General features: G+C 38.0%; 1 protein-coding gene across 5 annotated transcripts in view; it reads left to right on the forward strand.

Annotated features, from left to right (window-relative positions):
- CCDC102B (coiled-coil domain containing 102B) overlaps window positions 1-22,474 on the forward strand; it is a 388,839-nt gene that overhangs the window by 1,627 nt on the left and 364,738 nt on the right. The window contains exon 3 of one of the 5 annotated variants that reach the window (XR_005200065.1): window positions 843-1,486. The exons of the other annotated variants lie outside the window; for them this stretch is intronic. The gene's annotated coding sequence lies outside the window, so the exon portion shown is untranslated. Of the gene's footprint in view, window positions 1-842; window positions 1,487-22,474 lie in introns of those variants that run through there. 5 annotated transcript variants of the gene reach the window in all.

The following is a 22,474-nucleotide window of genomic DNA, read 5'->3' on the forward strand; positions in this document are numbered from 1 at the left end:
GGCCAGGGAGGTTGAGATTGCAGTGAACTGTAACTGTGCCACTGCATTCCAGCCTGGCAACAGAGCTAGACCATGTCTCTATAAAATAAATACCAATTAAATATTTCTGATGAAATTAGGGAGGTTGTAAGGAGATATACTATAAATGTAAAATATACACTGGATTTGGAAGGCAGTATAAAACTAAAATGTCTCAGTATTTTAGTATTGATTGTATGTTGTAATGCTTATAGCTTAGCTATATCTTCAATATATTGAGTTAGTAAAATAAAAATTATTAGAATTAATTTCACCTGTTTTTATATTTCATTGTATTTCCAAGAAAACTTATAATTACATATGTGCTTTGCATTATAGTTCCATTGCACCTCACTGATGTAGGCAATGTGAAAATGATCAAAATAATGCATTAATGTGAAAATGATTTAATAAACCAATAGACTTTTTAGGCTTTTTGTTCAGAGAACATGCTAAATTTCCATATGCTGAAACATATTCAGTCTTCAGAAATTTAAGTGTTTTTTTCCTGCTTATCTACCTCAAGTGGTGATCAGGTTTTTTGAGATTTAAAAGGTTCTACTATTTTGACAAGATCTTTAAAAAGACTTTCAGATAAGCTACACTGGTACAGATACATACCTTATATATTTTGCATACATATGGCTACAGTCTAAATGTGTATCCCAAATTGCATATGTTGAAACTTAATTGCCAATATGATAATATTAAGAGATTGGGCCATTTGGGCATGATTTAATCACGAGATGGAACTCTCATGAATGTGATTAGAGACCTAATAAAAGAGACCAAAGGGATTATCCGTTTTCCTCTTCAACCTTAAGCCATATGAAGACACAAGAAGAAGGTACCATCCTGGAAGCAGAGAGCAAACCCTTATCAGACACCAAACCTGCTGACTCCTTGATGTGCAGCCTTCAGAACTTTAAGAAATAAATGTTTATTATTTATAACTTACCAAGTCTGTGCTATTTTGTTACAGAGCACCAACAGCTAAGACACATGTGCTTTCCAAAACTCATATATATACAAGGCTGTCTTGTCTATAGTAGGACTGTTTGTAATTGTGAAAAGCTAAACAATACAAATCTCTAAAAGTAGAAGAGATAAATCTTGTTGTAATCCTATAGTAAAGTAATATATAGCAATGAGAATGAATGAACTTTTGTTTGGAGAACTATGTGGTTACAAATCATAAACTAAATGTTGAACAGAAGAAGCCAGAAACTGAAGAAAGGTACTATATGATTTTATTTACTTAAGCTCAAAAGCAGGCAAATTAATCAATAGTGTTAAAAGTCGAGGTACAGGTAAGCGTCGTGTTTCTTGATCTGGGTGCTGCTTACAAAGATACGTTCACATTGCGAAAATGCATTGAGCTGTACCTTTAGGATTTCTGTACTTTTCTGTGTGTGGGCTCTAATAATAAAAGCTTCAAAATAAGAATAAATAAATAAAGCTAAATACATTTATGGTTTTTAGTGGAGAGATATTATATAGTTTTAAGTAGTGCTTCTCAAATTTTAAGCATCAGTTACCAGAACTTGATTTAATACAGATTCTAATCAGTCCCTAGAGAATCTGACCCTGTGAGGCCCATCAATTTACATTTCTCACGAGTTCCCTGGTGTTGCTGTTGTTTCTATCCTGCATATCTCATTTAGTGGTGTTGAGGGAAAATAGTTTCAGAAAATACCATTTCTTTTTAAATCACGTTATATAAAATATGCTTTAAGGAATGATAAGAGAAAAATCTGTTATATATTGATTATAGTAACTATTATCTGTTAAGTATATTAACTACATTAAAAATACTGGGATCAGAAGAGGAGTATAAATACAGACAGCAAAACTTAAAGAGATATAGAACAACCTTATCAAAATATATATGAAAACTTAATATTATTTTAAAAATGAAACAGAATTGGTTCAAGAACTAAACAGACTTAATAATTAGCCACTAAATGAATTGAATCAGAAGCTTAAAATTATATCATTAAAAAATGAGACCTGATTAATTTTAAAATATGTGCTACTCATCTTCATGAAAACAAAAATTAATCTGTATTGGGATTCTCCAGAGAAAGGAAAGCAAAGGAAGCCTTATTATGAGAATGGCTTATGCAGTTATGAAGACCAAGAAGTCCTGTAATTTTCCGTCAGCAAGCTGGAGAACCGGCAAGCCACTCCACGTGTTTAATTCAGTCCACGTCTGAAGACCTGATAATGAGGGTCCAAAGGCCTGAGAACCACAAGTTAGTGATTTAAGTCCTGGTCTGAGTCCCAAAGCCCAAGAACCAGAAGCAGTGATGACCAAGGGAAGGAGAGGATGGATGTTTTAGCTCAGAGAGTGAATTCACCCTTCCTCCATCTTTTTGTTCTATTCAAGAGTTTCATTGAATTGGATGATGCCCACCCAAATTGTGGAGCCCATCTACATTGCTCAGTTACTCATTCAAATGCTAACTTTTTCCAAAAACATCCTTATAGATACACCTAGAGGTAATGTTTTATTAGCTATGTGGACATCTCTTAGCCCAGTCAAGTTGAAACATAACAATTACACTGTTGTTATAGACACATCCATACAATTAAAAAATAGGGAACACTCAACAGTTTGCTCAGTGGCTAGTATTAACTTGGTAGCCAAACCAGAGGAATCATGTGAGAGTGGAAAACAAACAGGCCCATTTCACTTGTGAACAAAAATTGAAAAGTTCCCAATAAAATACCAAGCCAAATGTAGCAGGGCACTGAAAAAGATAATAATTATGACCAAATTATTGTTATTTTTGTCCAGAAACGCAAGCCTTGGTTTAACTTGGGGGAAAAAAAATTAATGAAAGTTTCTGTAGTAACTCAAAAGATAAAGAACATAATCATTTAAATAAATTCAGTAAAAGAAATTTTTATACTTCAACCTCCAATCAGTAGTAAATTAGGAATAGGAAGACAATTCTATGGCATGTTGTGCAGTAAAGGTTAATTTCTACCAGTTTTGGAATTATCTTGAGATGTTTTGCCAAATTTCTTGCATAACCACTGGTCAATCACCAAAACGTACCGATTAACAATGATACTTTTGTAACCATGGATCAAGGAATTTTCTGGTGGTTTTCACCTATTTGTTACGTTGTTTATTAATTAGTATGAGATTAATTTGCATTTGGTCTTAGTGAAATCTCCAGCGGGTCCCACTGTTGAAGCTGATTTTGTAGCAGTGATATACATATATATGACCAGGAAAATATTTAAAAACTCAGGCAAGACTCCATCTTGTGATCCTTCCTTCCAAAGTGTTCTATGCACATGCACATGGCTCCTGATCCGAGAGAAAATGTGCACCCACGACTCTTTCAGAAGAAGCCAGAAGCTTTCACCTGGAATCTTTTTCCAGACTCCTTGCAGGGAGAGGGACTTTAATCCATACCTTTATTTCAACACTGTTATTACATTGTATCCCTTTTCTGCATAGATTTGTAACCTTGTTACATGGAGCCTTGTGAGTCTTTTTTAGCAAGTGAACTCTGTTTTTGCACAGTTGATATTAGAAGTGGGATTGAGTAGAAGACTCCTGACTCAGCTGGGCATAGTGACTCACACCTGTAGTCTCAGCACATTGGAAAGCCTAGACAGGAGGGTGGATTGAGGTCAGGAGTTCGAGATCAGCCTGGGCAACCTAGCTAGCCCCTGTCTCCACAATAACTTAAAAAGTAGCCAGGCATGTTGGTCTGGCTACCTGTAATCCCAGCTGCTTTGGAGGCTGAGGTGGGAAGATTGCTGGAGGCCAAGAGTTTGTGACTACAGTGAACTATGATCACACCCCTGCCCTCCAGCCTGTGGGACAGACAGACACAGCCTTTAAATAAAAGACGCCCAGAGACTGGAAGACTGCTCTCTTTCTGCAGCAAGTTCCTACTTTCTCAGAACTTGTGATTAGTCATTTGTTAATAATTACTGGGCATCTACATAAACATCATTTATTGGAGCATAATATATGTGCATACAAAAACACATTAGGGTACAGGTTAATGAATTTTTACAAAATGAGCATACCCATGTAACTGTTTCTTGTGATGATCCAGAAATGGATCATTGATGCACCCACAAAACCTCCCTTGTCCCTACCACCCTTTGTCCCTTTCCAGTGCTCCTTCCTACCTTTTACCTTTACTACCTCTACGCTCCAGGGAACCACGCTCCTGACTTCTGACAGGTGAGATTAATTTTGAACTTGATGTCAGTGGGATCATACAAGATACACTCTTTTGAATCTGGTTACTTTCACTCAACATGAAGGTTGTGAACTTCATCCAGAAAAAATTTAAAAAGTAAGATTCCTGACTCATTCTTTGCTAAAAATATGACATAAGCACTATTTAGAAATAAGAAAAGGATGACTCTGATAAACAGGAGTAAAATATACTATTGATACAGAGGTGGTTGCCAGGCTATGCTTGGTTGGAAGTAGCAAAGTGTTTGGTATTAGTTACTGATAATAAGACTTCCTATAGCAATCTGGAAATTATAGAAGCTGAATTCCAGGAACTAGCAAAATTAGAAGAGAAATGCAAACTTAAGGCAAGCTGACCAAAATTCCAGTGCCTAGTTCTTGGTTTCAGGATTAGCAAAACTGAAAGTAAGTTCTGAAGTTGCGCTTCCTCCTCTCTGGCTGTCAAATGAAACCCCAGCCATAGGAACTTGGACACTATAACTTTTGGTGAGCCAGCTAAACCTGAGGCTATAACCTACTACAACTAAGAAGATAATTCAAGTGGGGGCAAGTGGATGATGGAAGGGAGGAAACAACTGAAGTCAGGGATTATTCTATAACGAAAGAGGCTATTTCCTACAGGGTTACAAGGATTGCCCTGATGAAGCTTTGTTTGAATGGCTTCTGAGAATTTTAGATCCCTAGCACTGCCTTTGGCTTTGAACACTGTTGAGGAAGGGGAATACTTGCACCCATTCTGCATCTTTTTTGGCTGCTGTCTTAGTGAGCATTGTTCAAGGAGAAATCCATCCTGACTGGAATGGATTAAAGAGGGATAAGTCATTCGCCAGAGAAGGGCAATTTCCCCACTCTTCTCTTGTAATTAAATGGTCTACTGAAGCTGCAGAAATGCTGATGATGCAGACATTACAGGCCTGACTATATGACAATGAAACGAGCTCCCTCTGGGATGCTTCTCATCCAGTTTAAGAGTGCTGCTATTAAACCTAAAGTTCCAAAATGATGTCCTTTGACTCCGTGTCTCACATCCAGGGCACACTGATGCAAGACATAGGCTCCCACGGCCTTGGGCAGCTCTACTCCTGTGGTTTTGCAGGGTACAGCGGCACTCCTGGCTGCTTTCACAGGCTAGTGTTGAATGCTTGTGGCTTTTCCAGCTGTATAGTACAAGCTGTCAGTGGATCTACCATTCTGGGGTGTGGAGGACGGAGGACCTCTTCTCACAGCTCCACTAGTCAGTGCCACAGTGGGGACTCTGTCGTGGACTCTCGGACCACACATTTCCCTTCCGCACTGCCCTTTCAGAGGTTCACCATGAGGTCTCTGCCCCTGTAGCAAACTTCTTTGCTGGACATCGAGCATTCTCATACATTATCTGAAATCTAGGTGAGGGTTTCCAAACCTCAATTCTTGACTTCTATGCACCCACAGGCTCAACACCATGTGGAAGCTGCCAAGGCTTGGGGCTTGCATAGTGAGAAGCAATTTCCCAAGCTGTACCTTGGCCCCTTTCAGCCATGGCTAGAGCTGAAGCAGCTGAAACATAGGGCACTATATCCTGAGACTGCACAGAGCAGGGGGCCCTAAGCTTGGCGTGCAAAATTTTTTTTTTTTTCCTTAGGCCTCTGGACCTGTGATGGAAGGGGCTGTGTGAAGGCTTCTAACATGCCCTGAAGACATTTTCCCCTTTGTTTTGTTGATTAGCATTTGGCTTCTCACTACTTATGCAAATTTCTGCAGCTTAAACTTCTCCCCAGAAAATGGGGTTTTCTTTTCTATCCTATCATCTGACTGCAGATTTTCCAAATGTTTATGCTCTGCTTATTCTTGAATGCTTTGCTGCTTAGAAATTTCTTCCACCAGACACCCTGAATTGTCTCTCTCATGTTCAAAGTTCCACAGATCTCTAGGGCAGGGGCAAAATGCCTCCAGTCTTTTTGCTAAAACATAGCAAGAATCACCTTTATTCCAATTCCCAACAAGTTCCTCTTCTCCATCCTCAGCCTGGATTTCATTGTCCATATCACTATCAGCATTTTGGTCAAAGCCATTCAACAGATTTGTAGTAAGTTCCAAACTTTCCCACATCTTCCTGTCTTCTAAACCCTTCAAGTCTCTAAGAAGTTCCAAGCTTTCCCACATTTTCGTGTCTTCTTCTGAGCCTTCCAAACTGTTCCAATCTCGGCCTGTTACCCAGTTCCAATGTCACTTCCACATTTTCAGGTATCCTTATAGCAACACTTCACTGTATTGGTACCAATTTGCTGTATTAGTCTGTTCTCACACTACCATGAAGAAATATCTGAGACTGGGTAATTTATGAAGAAAAGAGGTTTAATTTACTCAGAATTCTGCATGGCTGGGAAGGACTCAGGAAACTTACAGTCATGGAAATGGCACCTCTTCAGAGGGCGGCAGGAGAGAAAATGGGTGCCGAGTGAAGAGGGAAGCCCGGGAAGCCCATTATACAACCGCCAGATCTCATGAGAACGGCATCAGGGAAACTGCCTCCATGATTCAGTTATCTCCACCTGGCCCTGCCCTTGACACATGGGGATTATAATTTAATGTGAAATTTGGATGAGGACACAGATAACCATTTCAGATAGATTCTACGTCACTGCAAAATACCTGCTTTTAATAGTAAGGCACCATGTTAATTTTCTATTGCTGCAGTTTAAAGCAACACAAATTTATTATGTCCCAGTTCAGTAGATTAGAAATCCAGTATACTAAGCTCGTCTTTCTGCCCCAGGTAACAAAAATCCACAATCAAGGTGTCAGCAGGCTCTGCCTCTTTCTGGAGACTCTAGGAAAGAACCTGCTTCCAGGCTTTTAAGGTTGCTGTTGGAATTTGCTTGCATGTAGTAATAGGACTGATGCCCCTGTTTCCTTAATAACTGCTGTCTGGGAATTATTCTCAGCTTCTAGAGGCTACCGACATTTCCTGACTCATGGCCCATGGCCCACTTCAAAGTCAGTGACAGTGGGGCAAGTCTTTTTCCTGTTTCAAATCTCTTTAGCCTTCCTCTCTGCTGCAACTCTCTACCTCTTCTGCTTTTGAGGGTTTGTGTCATTACATTGGATCTTTCTGAATAATCCAAGATGCTCTCTGTATCTTAAAGTCAGCTGGTTAATTTTATCTGCAAAATCCCTTCAGAGCAGTAACTGGATTAGTTTTCAATTGACTGAGCAGTGTACGGGAACCTGAAGTGGACACCTTTAGAATTCTATCTACCACAGGCAATAATAGGTGAAGAAGGGTGATGTGAAGGACTGGGCCTCCTAACCAAATTCCTGTGGGAAAACCAAGGCCTCCTATAGATGTGTGGGTGAAATGGCATAGAGATAGGGAAGCAGCTCTTTTAGGTTAATTAGGTACAGGAACATTGCCTTAACCTACTAATGAGTCCATTCAGGGTGATAGAATTAATTTAGGGAAACAGGGAGATGCTTCTGGAAGAGGGATGAACATTAAAATCTCATTAAAAGTTGAAATAAATGATTTTCAGAAGTATACTGTAGGGATGTATTTCTTACCTGAATATATAATTGGTATGGATAGCATAATTGGCTGCAAATTCTTCCTCCTACTGAGTGAAATTTTTTACAGATGAAATAACTTGTAGATCTGCTCTCCATTCAGTACTAATTGGATATGAAAAATGGGAATGGTTAGAGTTACCTAAGCTTATTCAAATAGTTAATTTGAAATGCTAACTAACATATGCCTACAGCAACAAAAAAATTAGTACCTTAATTAAGGAAATGTTAGTTGCAGGCATGTTTGTATCCACACATTCTCTATATTGTGCCCTGATGTTGCCAGTGAGAGAGGCTGATGGATGATGGGGACTGTCAGTGGTTACCAGAAACTCCATTAAGCAGTAAACTTTAACAGCTTCAGAAGTCCCTAATATAATCCACACTATTCAACTGCTAAATAGACTATTCAACAAGCTAAAAGTGAATGGTTTTCTGTAATTGACCTATTTTTTTTTCAATATCAGATGTCAGGAAGAGTTAACAACAATGTGCATTCACATGGAATGGTTTCCAACATACATTTGCCTCAAGGATACTTGAACTCCTCCCTGCATATTGTCACATTCTGGCGAGGCAGGTCTAGATACAATGCAGTGCCCTAATGCCCTGACCTGATGATCCTATGATTATCTCTGAAACTGAGAATCAAGCTAAAAGCAATGTTACCATGATCATGAATCTGATTGGGGATCTAATTGTAGATGGTTAGTGAACCCTAAACAAATCTAGGACCCTGTACAGACTGTAAAATTTGGGAGGAGTCCATGGATTGGAGTGCCCCATGATACACAAAAGACTGCAAGGAAAAAAATGTTCTTGCTCTCCTTCCCTTAGACTAAATGAGAGAACTAATGCCTAATAGACCTATTTGAGTTTTGAAAAAATCATCTCATCTACTTTGGTATACCATTGGGTCCATTCCATTAAATCATCTGGAAAAAGTCTCTGTTGGAATGGGAAACTTGAACAAAACAACAATCTTCCTTGGAACTGCAGAGCCTGAGTTGAAGCTATCCTGTTTGGACCATGTTGTGCTAATGCTGATTATAATATTCAGAGTGTCAGCCACCTGCATTCGTACTGACACCAATCTATGGCAAAAGCCCATAACCATGCTCAACGGTGACTTCTGTGTTTTTGTAATAGAAAATTACCTAGTACTGTTCTCTGGTATATTTGTTTTAAAAGACAGTTACTAGATAGTCATTGGACATTTATTAATACAGCCCCAATCATTGGAGGACATAAAATTAGATGAACTCCTGAATTAACCTCTCATGTCATGAGTAATGTCAAGAATGCATCCCAACATGCAGGGAATTGTTCATAGACATTCCACCGTAACATGAAAATAACTGTACAGAATCACTCTGCTATGATATGCAGTGGGACTCAATGTATGCATGAACAAGTGGCCTGTTCCCACTAGGACTTTCTAAAAGGACATCTGAAGACTTGGCTGCTGCTATTGGCAGACCTAACCTTTCTACCAATTGCCTCAAGGATACATGGCAATTGGCCTCGTTTGCAGGTGGCAATTCCAGAAGGGAGTGTTATGGCTCAGTATGGAAAGCAGCTGTCTTGTGTCCAGCAGTTAGTAAATTCTTCATGGAAGAATAGACCAGGTTGGCATCCTAATGGGCGGAATTACAGGCCCTGTTCCTGGCAGTAACAGAATTGACAGAAATACAATCCCAATGATTTTGTTGCATATTGACTCTTGGACTGTTGCTAATGTACTTTCAATTTGGTCTGGCAAGTGAACTGTAGATAATTGGACAATAAAGGGAGCCCTGTTTCACATATCACATATTGGTCTTTCTATAATTCTGAGTGCAAATCAAAGTAAATCATAGCGTTGTTCACCAAACAACTTCTATTCCAGTTTTTGAAGGTGATTGGAATCAACAAGTTGATGCTTTAGTTCAATCTTTTGAAGTGGCAATATGGGTCTATGAAATGAGTGGAGATACTGGATGTCAAGCCATGCAGTGATGGGTTGACTGGCAACGTACACTACTGGGCTCTGCTGAAGCTCTCAAATTTTGTATGAAAATTAGACTATTCTGCTTGCCAACAGGAGAGGCAACATTTGCAATAATTTCTGAGAAGTATTCCAGTGGGAATAAAGTCCAGCATATAGCAGGGAAGTAGATTTTATTGCCTTTTCCCTTATTCATTCAAGAGTACTTGAATGGAATATACAAGCATAATAGATATTCTTTATTTGGCTTTGCATTTCAATATCTGAATCCATGGCTGCTAATACTACCCGAAGGTTGAACAACGGAAACAAAATTATGGCACCAGTTTGGTCCTCATAGTTACATTCCTCAGGTCAAGGTGAAGCTTTCAGCCTGTGCACCAAGATTATGATGTAGCTGTGCTCTTGTATTATGTCCTCATCTTTAGGCATTGCTGTGACCTGAAGCAGGCAAAACGCTATAGTCAATTGCTGCTTGCTTTAAGCAGCCTCATCATTCACATCAATGTGCCTTTAAAAAATTCAAACTTTCTATGAGCGTTATCCTGCTCAAAATGTCGAGAAACACCAGGATACACAATAAGAATCAATAATATTCATCAAACATTGTTAAGAGTAAAACAAAAAAAAATGAGAATTTCCTTTAATATCTAGAATTAGATGAGAAGTTCAATATTACCACCCCTATAAATATTGTACTGAAAGTCCTGGCTTGTGTAGTAAAAGAAAAAAGAAAAAGGGGTAGTGTAAGGATGGGAAAGGAAAGCAAAATTGTTATTAATCATGGATAAAGCAGTCTATATTGAACATTTTTTATAAGTTTATGTATTCTGCAGGAGTAAATTTTTAAAAAATAACAAGTTTATTCAAATTATAAGCATTAGTAAAGGTTTACCAAAGTAGCTAGGTGTATGGTCATCATGCAAAAATTGATTGTGTTACTTTAAAATAGCAATCAAGAGAAAACATGCATTTAAAAAATACATCACTAATATTAGTAATAAAATGCCACATTATAATTAATCTATGGATGTGGCAGCTATATGAAGAAAATTATGACATTATTTGAAGAAATTAAGCAAGACACCAATAAATGGAAAGATAAAGCAATGCAGTGGATAGAAAACATCACAAGGTATCTGTTATCCCCAAGATTATCTATTGATTAAATGAAATTTCAACAGCAATTTTAAGAAGTTTCTTTCAGGGATCTAGATATGCTGATAAAAATTTATAAAGAAGGGCAAAAGTCCAAGTATATCCAAAGAACTAAGGTGAAAGGGCTTATTCTGCTAGGTATTGGGATTTTACTGAGGATGATGTAGAATTGACGCAGGGATAGACCAACTGAGGAATCGCATACAGTAGCCTAGAAACAAGTTCAGGCATTAATGGAAACTTGATACATGACTTGATACATAACATTGGAGAAAACTGGAGAAAAACCTATAATGTGCTCAGACAATTTAAATCTCCATAAAGACAGAACAATTAATTTAGGTCCAAACCCTACACCATTGTCAAAAAGCAATTCCAGCAGGAAAGAAGACAAATGAGCAAGCAAAACTTTAAAATCTTGATAAGAATATATAGAAGAATATCTTTGACACTTACAGGTAGAAGAGGATTCCCTGAATACAAATGTTGCAAGTAAAAGATTAAAGACTGATATATTAATTGAAAGACACCATGAGAAAGTGAAGTGAAAAGACAAGCAACAGAATTGGAATTGTTATGTGCAACTAAGTAACTGCTATAAAAACTTAATAAAACATAAGAAAAATACAAAGCACATAACATAACAGTGGGCAAAACACATGGACAGACATTTTATAGAAGAGGAAACATAAACATCAAATAATATTCAAAGATGCTCTACTTTGTTGAAATGTATTAAATTCAAAATAAGACCTCATTGATGTACCATTGACTTTCATTTTGTATGTGGTTGTAGAACAATGGGAATCATTACACACTGTTTGTGTAAGTAGAATTCATATTTATAAATATAGCAAACTTAAGCTTCTCTTAGTTGTTCTAATACAAAATATAAAATGTGAGATTTTATCTAAATGAATTCCATTATTACATACTTCAGATTAGATTTCAGATCATCATTATAATAGGTCGGATTCTCTTCTCCATTAAATATATAAAACTGCAAAAAATTTAGTGCTGTGCTGTGTTTTCTTTTTCTTAAAAAGTTCTATATTTACTTCTAAGTCTCCCTAGGGTTCAAAGATACCCAACTTTGAAAATCAATTAATATTACTTTTAATTAGGTTATTCACTTTTATAGACTTAGCCCCAAGAGGATCACTTAGATATTTTTTCAGGACTCTGAAGAAACATTTTGAATGTTATTTGTAGTTATTATGCCATTTTTTCCCATAATTTCAACAGAGTGACCCACTCATGTAATACTTCTGTCTGCTCATAGACGTATGCAGCTTACTGAAGATAAGCAATTGACTAGAACACATATGATCTGTTATCATCTTTTCCCTGAACGTTAAAAAATGTTACACATTAATGTAATCTTACGCTCACTCATATTCTTAAAGCATGCAAATCCTACTGATATAAAAAATAATAGTAGATTCGTTATGGATGTCTCATATGTCTTCATCTGACTGAATGTCACGCTTAAGAAGTCAATCCCTTAAATCAGAAAATGTCTTCTAAATGATGTATTTAATACTGAACTGTATTTTGCATCCTTTATCGATATAAGAAAGGTATCAACAATATCAAAATGACTGAATAATAAGATTCCAGCAGAAATATTCTGATATCTTGATCTTCTTTGGCATATTTAAATTGATATTTATTTGGGGGGGTCATTATGGGCTTAACGCTTTCATAGATTTAATGCATTTGAGTTATCCATAATTATTTTTCTGTTTTTGATGCTGATGTTACCACAATCAAACCCCTATAATCTAGTTCCTGTGTACTTTTGATCTGATTCCATTAACCCCTGAATGAAACTTTGGCTTATATAAAAACTTTAACATTCTCTTTTTTTCTATCATTTTTTTTAATTAATTTTTATTTTTATACTTTAGCTTCTGGGGTACATGTGTATATCATGCTGCATTGTTACATATGTATACACATGCCACGGTGGTTTGTTGCATCTATACCCCTGTCATCTACATTAGATATTTCTCCTAATGTTATCCCTCCCTAATCCCCCCAACCGCTGCTATCCCTCCCCTACCTCTCTCAGACCTCAACAGGCCCTGGTGTGTGATTTTCCTCTCCCTATGTCCGTGTGTTCTCATTGTTCAACATCCACTTATGAGTGAGAACATGCAGTTTGTTTTCTTGTTCTTGTGTCAGTCTGCTGAGAATGATGGTTTTCAGCTTCATCCATGTCCCTGCAAAAGACATGAACTTATCCTTTTTTATGGCTGCATGGTATTCCATGGTGTATATGTGCCACATTTTCTTTATCCAGTCTATTATTGGTGGTCATTTGGTTTGGTTCCAAGTCTTTGCAATTATAATCAGTGCCACAATGAACATAGGTGAACTTGCATATTCTCTTATACTTTCCTTCCCCAGACTTGGAATCGGTGATCCTTCCAAAATACCCTGGCTCCTTTTCATGAAAAATTGATTTTAAGGAACTATAATCTGGACTCTACATTTGCATATTAGGTTGGTACCATCGAGGTTCCATTGCCTCTAGGTCATTTTAGTTGGCAGAGTATATTTATATATACATGTATATTTATATATACATAAAATTTTGTTTATGTATATATACATATAATTATGTAATATCTGCTCTATGATCTGCTATGCAGTAATGCTAATTCAAGTATGTGTCTGTGGTCAAATTCATTTGGAGCAAAACTCTTCAGACAGACAATAGTCTTGAGATTTTGAAATATCTGAACACCATTTCTACTTCAGTTAAAGTACAGAAAAATACATGAATTAGTGCAGTCAAAGCTCTTTTTGGAGGAAACAAATCTTTTAATTTTTATCAAACTGATCACATCCCATATCAAACAAGAATGATTTACAGTTACTGAGATAATAAGTTTTAGTTTCTAATAAATACTTGATATTTTTCTCATGTGAAAGTACTTTCTCAATCCTTTGGCTTTAGTAGTTTAAGAGCTCTCTGACCAACTTTATCCATGTTGATATATTTTGAGTAACTCAAACATTAAATTTCAGAAAGTGGAGAAGCTAATTTCAATAAAATATACTGTTTTAGGGAGGGAATCTTTGGTCTGTTTCCTGTGGGCCAGTTTTTATAGAAGCACAGAGCTTTTTTCAATTACCCTTTGTATTTTAAGCATTTCTAGTATTTTTGTGGTGGGTACCATAAAGGATTGGGTTAATAATAATCATATCTTGAAGTCTTATTCCTTGAAATGTGTGTTTGGCATTTCTTGAAGGATTTCTATAGAAATGTCTCCTAGTTATCTTTACTTTGTAACCCTCACTTACCTGCAGACAACATAACTTCATCTCTTTAGAGTTAAGATTTTCCAGTTTTCTCTTAAAATTTTTGGGATACCATGGTTTCCAGATCTATGTATAAAAAACTATGATTTTGAGTCATCCTTGCTGTGCCAGTGACAAGTTTTACAGACCAGGGACCATCATGGCTAAACATCCATTGGACGAGGGCTGAGATCCCTTCTAGATTCTTGGGCTGGGCTGGGGACTTCCCATAGACTGATTTAGTCTAGGGACAAAAGAAATACATCCAATGTATAAGGAGAACTATATGAAAAAGAAACATATAAGAGTTGGTGGGAAAGGTTATGCTAAGGCTAGAGAAGCTCATAGAGAAGGTAGACTCAGTTAATGCTATTTGTATAAATTTGCAAGTCTTTCTGAACTAAAACAGCTCAGAAATGGAGCCAAAGTCAGCCATATCAGCCCTAAGCAGTGAAGAACAAGGGAGAAATGTGCATCCCACCTTGGTTTCTTAATGTCAAAATTACACATATCCTTGCTTAAGCCCCTTTGAAAATTACCTTGTGGTTGAGGGAGGAGCAAACAGGAATGAGAAGATAGTTTAATACTCAACAATTGAGAGAAAAGGCAACTAGAGTCACAAGTCAGACAACTTTATGTGTGTGTGTCTGTGTGTGTGTGTCTGTGTGTGTGTGTGTATCTTTTTAACTTAACCATGCTCTGAGAAGTTAGACAACTTTAAAGACCTCTTTGAAAAGGGCACTGAAAATATAGATTCCATAATGTTTTGTTGCAGTAAACCCTCATATCAACCTCAAGTGTTAACGATTTGCTGATCTTTATGGATGATTAGATTTAGAAAATAAACTCATAGTAACTTGCTTAAATTGAGATTTTACCTAAGAGTACTTCCAATTGCCTTTGAAACTTCAATGATTAAAAAAATTTTTACACTTTATTGCATATTTACTCTTTCCACTTTTAAAAGCTAAGACAACCTTGAAAGACCTTTAGGTTCCATTAGTGATAAAAAGGGCGACATCTGCTGGAACTGTGCAGTTCAGCATCAAAGAGTAAGGTCTGAACAATTGCCTTGACTCACATGGTGGCTGCGTTTCCAGGAGAGGTAGCAGATACACCGGCAAATGGGAAAACAACGAAGTCTATGTTTTATTTAGAATGGAGATTTAATAGGACAAACCTAAGCTCTTTAAGACAAGATTTCAAGAGCTGAAAGTTTCCGAAATAACATCTTTGCAAAGAAACCCACACTACTAAGAAGCTTAAAAAGTCAGAAAGAAAGCGGTTAGCAGTGGTTGTTATAGAAGCAACTGCAAACCTGTCCTCTGGGAGAACAGAAGAGAATAGTTAGCTGCCCTCAGGGAAGTGGGTTCTAGGGGCTCATTAAGAGACACAGGTGACAGCAGATCCCTAGCTCTGAAAAGGCAAATAGCTAAGAAGTGCCTGTCTGTAAGTTCTTTTATTATCAGAGACTGCAGCGTTAGGGGTGTAGAGATTAGCCAGAATAGCAGGGTACCAACATATAAATTATTGTAAAATCCAGGCTGTATTTTGTCATCTGCATTGCAGAATGTTTTGAATGACGCAGTATGACAACAGCAAAGGATTATAGTCATTACCTTGCTTAGGGAGAAATTTTATGCATCATGTATATTTAAACCACAAATACCAAAGGTTTTATGTGCACTGACTCAAATGTCACAATTTTAAGTCTGTTTCAGATTTGAAGCAATGCCTGCTAATTCAGCATTCTGAAAATGAGTATCCCTATTTATTTTTTTCATATTTTTATAAAAGTTGACACTTTCATTTTTTCTCAGGCTAGAAATACTTGATAATTTTTGTTACCATTCTCTAAATCTTATTTTACAGAGCTTGGCAGTATGAAGATAAAGTGTGTGAAAGGTATGAGTAGTTCTTTAAAATTCTCTTTTTTTAACCTGCACATATTTTCTAGGAATTGTGAACTGAGTTTTTATAGATATTCTCTTTAAAAAAGTTTCTTTAGCAATTGGCTTTTCAGACCACAAAATCCTTGAAGATTTCATTTGATCCACATTACCATATCTCTTGTACCAACTCATTTTAGTATTTCTTTCATGGAAGTTTATACAAGACTTCTTCAGGGAGAAGCATTTCTGAAACTGTATTTTTTTGGAATATCTTTTTTTATAGCAATATTTTAGTCATTCATTTACTTATTTATGTTTTGAGACAGAGTCTCACGCTGTCACCCGGGCTGGAGTGCAGTGGGGCAATCTCGGCACACTGGAACCTTCAGGTTCAAGCAATTCTCCCGAGTAGCTTGGACTAGAGGTGTGTGCCACCATGCCCAGCTAATTTTTGTATTTTTTTTAACAGAGATTGCATTTCAACGTGTTGGCCAGGCTGGTTTCAAACTCCTGACCTCAGGTGATCTGCCTGCCTCGGCCTCTTAAAGTACTGGGAGTACCGGCGTGAGCCACTGCGCAGGGCCTACTTCAACATTGTGAAAGGAAATTGCTTGGGTGTATAATGTTATATCCAACATTCTTTGCCTTAAATATTTTAAAACCTCCTACTCCTTGTTTTATTGCATCTATTTTTGTTGCTATGTCTGATGTTCTGATCCTTGCTTCTTTGTAGGTGATCGCTGACTCACTGTAAGCTTAGTAAATTTCTATATACCTTGTTCTAAAATTTCTCTCTAGCATTTCCAGTCATAGGTTTTTCTTTGTATACCCTGTTTGGCCTGAAGGCAAATATGGCAATGAAACCCAAGTGCACAGACACCCATGACTCTGCCGAACTGCTTGCACTTCAGGCATCCTCATCACACCACTTTGCCCATGTCCAGGACTCTAACCAGAGGTGCATTTTTTGATAAGTGATATGTGAGATCCAGTATAAACCCACCAATTAAAAACACCTTGTGTGGTAAGATCTGTGTGCTCTGTTGTTCTAACTGAATATTTTTATCTGTAAAGCATGTCTTTTGGCAACTTCTCTTCTAAAGGGGTTGTTGCATCCTTAGAACCTGGCCTTAGAGGGACATCATGTGGTAGTATAAGGTTATGCAGGCAAGCTTGTCGGCAGCATTCTTCGTGAATTGCTTTTCTCTTGAGAGATCAACTCTTCATTCATAGGATGCATTTTTTCTAACCGTTCTTGTATGCCAAATATGGTATCCTTTACATCAAAACAATACTTTGTCACTGTATAGTGAATTAAATTATTTAGGTGGAGAGGAATTTTCAGGATTTTTTTTTAAAAAGTTTTTGAAATAAATATAGGGAATAACAATTCTAAAGGTTGTTTTAGGATACACGCTGATCAAGGGTATGAAACTACCCAGCGGATGTCGCTTTTCAGAATGCCTTAAAGTCATTAACATTTGAATCCTAACCAAATTTTAAAAGAAATGTGAATTTTGTTTGCTCGGCAAAAAGAGTGATGACAATCCTAAAGTTCAGGAATAACATCTGTGAAACACAAACATCTTTCTCCAACTTGATGGTGAATTAATGCTAAGTATGTGCTAACTTAAGAGCTTTATTATTTAAATTGTGTTTTTAGTAGTATTCTGATCAAAACCATTATTAATGTCGTTGCCTTGCACCCCACACCCATCTTTATATCATTGTGTTCTAATATCAGGAGATAAGCATATGTTTCTTAAATAATATTTTTTGATGTAATAGTGTTAGTTATGTTTGTGCTATGTTTTCTTTATATGTTTTTATTTTGATGATTTACATCACATCCAGTTATTTATAGGGCATTGAAGACCAAACTTACAAAAAACATCAAGTATTTTAAAGTTGACTCCTAACAGAGGCTGAGGTGGAACTCTTGTTCCAGTGATTTAGGGAGGGAGAATCCTCAGGAGAAGAGCATGGGGGGACCAGGACAGGACAGGGTATCCAGTTCAGAAAGAATGTGTCTTATCTGGAGACTGGCTTCAGCCTGGCCTCACAGGATGGCTCTAGAGCAATGCTGCCATACAGGTGATTTTAAATTTAATGTAAAAAGTGTGTTTAAACCATCTTCTTCTTTTTACATTTTTACATTTAAATTTAAAAATGTGAAAAGAAGAAGATGGCTTTCAATCTTTTTTAAAACGTAAAAAGTAGAAGATGGTTTAAACCCACTTTGTTTGAACCAGTACATCCAAAGTATTGTCATTTCAGCATGTATCAATATTAAGCATTTGATAAGATATCTATATTTTATCAATATATAAAATTGATTTTCACACTGCTGATAAAGACATACCCAAGACTGGCAATAAAAAGAAGTTTAATTGGACTTAACAGTTCTACATGGCTGGGGAGGCATCAGAATCATGGCTGGAGGTGAAAGGCACTTCTTGCATGGAGGCAGCAAGAGAGAATGAGGAAGTAGAAAAAGTGGAAACCCCTGATAAACCCATCAGATTTCATGAGACTTATTCCCTATCACAAGAATAGCAGGGGAAAGACTGACCCCCATGATTCAATTGTCTCACCCTGGGCCCCTCCCACAACACTTGGGAATTCTGGGACTTACAATTCAAGATGAGATTTGGGTGAGGACACAGACATACCATATCAGTATCTTACGTTCTTTTTTAGTCTTTGAAATCTTGTGTGCAAACAACATATCTCACTTCAGGTTCTTGACGGTCATGTGTGGCCAATTAGGACGGTATCCAGTGGCACACACCTCAACTGCACAAGAGTTGGTCACATCTTGAACCAACAGGGTCAACGTTTGTACCCCCATTTCAGTCAGTTATTGGCTGTACTCTGCCCTCAGAGAGTTGGGAGGAGGAGTCTCACAGGTGAAATGGTTCCTGTTTGTCTAAGGACCATTTTTTTCTTGAAAATGTGTGGCCTTTGAGTTTTACCAGCAGGAGTGGGCCTGTGGGTAACATGTCTGGGCACCTGAAAACAAAGCATTCTGGACAGTCCCTAGGGCCTCTCATGTGCACTTGCTTTTCACATTAAGTTCTTTCAGTGCACACAGAGCTTCTCCAGGATTACATTTTTCTTTTTTTTCTGCAAAAACTATGAGGAAGTCCAGTGGGACCAATGATAGCTCCCACTGCAGGCTTCCTCCCAGCACTCTCTCATAACCAAGGATGTTCCTTCTCCAACAGTTAGTGCAGCTTCTCCTCCCCATTGACTGGCACTTCTGGTGGTGGTGGTGGTGGTGGCAGTTGAGTGAGTGTGTTTGTGTGAAGGGAGGTTTTGTGTGTGTGCGTGTGTGTATGTGTGTGTGTATGTGTGTGTGTGTGAAGGTTGTCCCAGACTCTCATTGCTAAAGGATCTGACTCCCTGTTTATTTTGCCCTTATTAATGGCTGTGACTGGCAGTAGAGATAAATCCAGCAATGCTAGTAACAAAAGACATCCTGGTGGATCACCAGAGTGCAAAATATCTTCTACTCTGCCTCAGTTATGTAGTAGCAGCCCTATTTCTTCATGATTAGAATCAATCGCCCCTGCTAATATAGCAACTTCTTTCTTAGCTGGCTGCTTCACTAGGACAAGGAACATAAACTGAGCAGAAATAACTTTAAGTTTAGTGCAATTCACATTGTTTCTCCTTCTGGAAGTGATATTTTCTGGGAATCAGGAATGCTGCACCCACAGAGCCTATATTTGTGCACATGGGAAGTACAAATCCCTTGAATGTAGATGCCAGTGAATGGCTGCTTCCCCCTTTCTCTACCTAAACACATGTATTTTACATTTTGAGGACACAGGACCATATAATGACCATTGATTTAATGTGTGTATTGCATAATAAAGGATAGTACCCCATCCTCTTGCAGGGTGTAACACTGAAGCTCGTGACTCCCTGCATCTACAAAGCACTTCTTGATCACAGGCCGTGGCTCTTGTATGCTATGGGAGGAGCTAGGACCCGGGTATTCCTTGGTCATATGCCCACTGCTTCACCTCCACTGCTATAAAGTAGGTATCTGGGAATGAGGAGATGGTATACAGGATCCTATGTGAGCAGAGTTATTCTTGGATAAGAGTGCTTGCTGAGATATTACAGACAGGAAAGGCAGGCACTTACCTGGAATACGGGTCTATCCCATCCAGGATTACATATTACTTGGAAGAATGGAAGGGATCTGATATAATCATTTCCAGACAATGTCCGATATAGACCTTCTGAGAGATGCTGTCAGAATTGGTCCCTGATGGTGACATGACAGATCTTTAGCAGGTGCTGCAGCTAATTCACCCTCGGCCTAAGGAGTCTCATGCTATTGGACCCATGCATCTCTGCCACGATGGCTGCTTCATCTGAGTCTGTTGCCTAAGCACTGGCTTGACTGAGAATGGAGCCTGACTAACATTTATTTGTTAATTCATCTTGTCTACTTGCTTGCTGAGTGTCTCTTTGGCAGTAGCTACTTCTGATGGGCACTAACCTGATTTAGAAAGATGTTCACACTTTGTTCCCACTCTCATGTCTCCCAGGCATCTCATCTGCATGCCTCTTTTCAGACCTCTTTGTTTCCAATCTAGCGAGCCTGCTCTTCTAGGCCTCTGACTGGACATTCAGCACTCCCCATGATACACCCTTATCTCAGCTACATATGTTTCCATACAAACTGGATGGTCAGGCACATTGCCTTAGCCTCTGGCCATTGGACTGTAGAAAAGCAGCTTTTTTTTTTTTTTTTTTTTTTTTTTTGAGACAGGATCTTACTGTCACCCAGGCTGGAGTAGTGCAATGGTGCTATTTTTATTCACTATAACCTCCAACACCCAGGATCAAGTGATTCTTATGCCTCAGCCTCCCAGATAGCTGGGATTACAGGCATGTGCCACCATGTCCAACTAATTTTTTGTATTTTTAGTAGAGATGGGTTTTCACTGTGTTGGCCAGGCTGGTCTCAAACTCCTGTCATCAAGTGGTCCGCCCACCTTGGCCTCCTAAAGTGCTCAGATTACAGGCATGAGCCACTGCCATTCAGCCAGCAACCATTAGTTTTCGTTATGTACCCCAATTTCTAGCAGGCTCATTCATGAACAAAGATTGAGCTTTTTATTCTTCCCCTTTGCTTTTACTTGCCCCACCCATTGCTGCCATGATGCCATAGGTATGACCTTAGGACAAATACCTGTTCACTAGTGGCAGGTGACATGAGAGTCTAGGTTAGCAGTTTATGCAACTTAGTTGTAATCTCTGAACCTGCTCATGTTTGATACTGGGTGCGACTAGTCCATTGTGCTATAGATTATGGCTGGGTCCACCTATAACTTAGTGTTTCTGAGAGTACGCAATATAGTATTTTTGTCTGTGAAGTCACTTGATGACTTCATATCTCTGATTCCCCTATGACCCAGTAGTAAATCAGGGACTGTTTTACAAATTGTGTCTGTAGTTATTTTTTGCAGATGACATGGCTTCTTCCAAACCTAGAGATCTAGCCACAGCTTCTTGCTGGGGCTTACCAGAGGCTCTGCCTGGCATCTGTCTCTACTAAAGACACATCTGGAATTACGAGATGGCCCAGGTAGTCCGATTGCTGCTACATAGCCTGGTGCAGCTGCAGAGCTTCCTCGTTCTGTGCTTCTTTCCAAACAAGCAACTCGTGTCCCAAGATAATTGAATTATGATACCATTACCTGTATGACATATGGTGAATTATGTGATACTCTAAAAATAAATAGTTAAATAGATATTGAAACACAGTTCTGTGATACCTCTTAAGGTAGGATTTCTCAACCTCAGGACTATTGACATTCTGGGTCAGATAATTCTTTGTTATGGAGAAGTGTCCTGTACATTTTAGGATGTTTAGCAGCATCCTGGTTTTTACCCACTAGATTCCAGCAGCCCCTGCCCCAAGTGAGAAAACCAAAAATGTCTCCAAATATTGCCAAATGTCCCTTAGGAAATAGCCAACCCAGCTAAGAACCACTTATTATATGATTCTCTAGAATGTCTCCTGTATTTATAACATGAATGTATGCTGTTGTTTTAAAGATCTAGGAAAAATTTTCTCCAGCATCGTTCTTACTTTCGAAGCAGTCGTAAGCCTTTGTTTCCTCAAGCTGTAAGTAACATAAATGATTATAAAACTCAAAATCCCCATTATAGTTTCCATATGAAATATTTACAAGTCACAGAAGGTTTTGTTTTGGTTCTATGGGATTGTTACTACTATAACGTGATCATCATTCACGTGATCTCTAACATGTTAGATTGATCTATGATAGAATAGCTTGTCAGTGAACT

This window comes from Cebus imitator, unplaced genomic scaffold, assembly GCF_001604975.1.
Source record: "Cebus imitator isolate Cc_AM_T3 unplaced genomic scaffold, Cebus_imitator-1.0 Scaffold49, whole genome shotgun sequence".
NCBI classification, from domain to species: Eukaryota; Metazoa; Chordata; class Mammalia; order Primates; family Cebidae; genus Cebus; species Cebus imitator.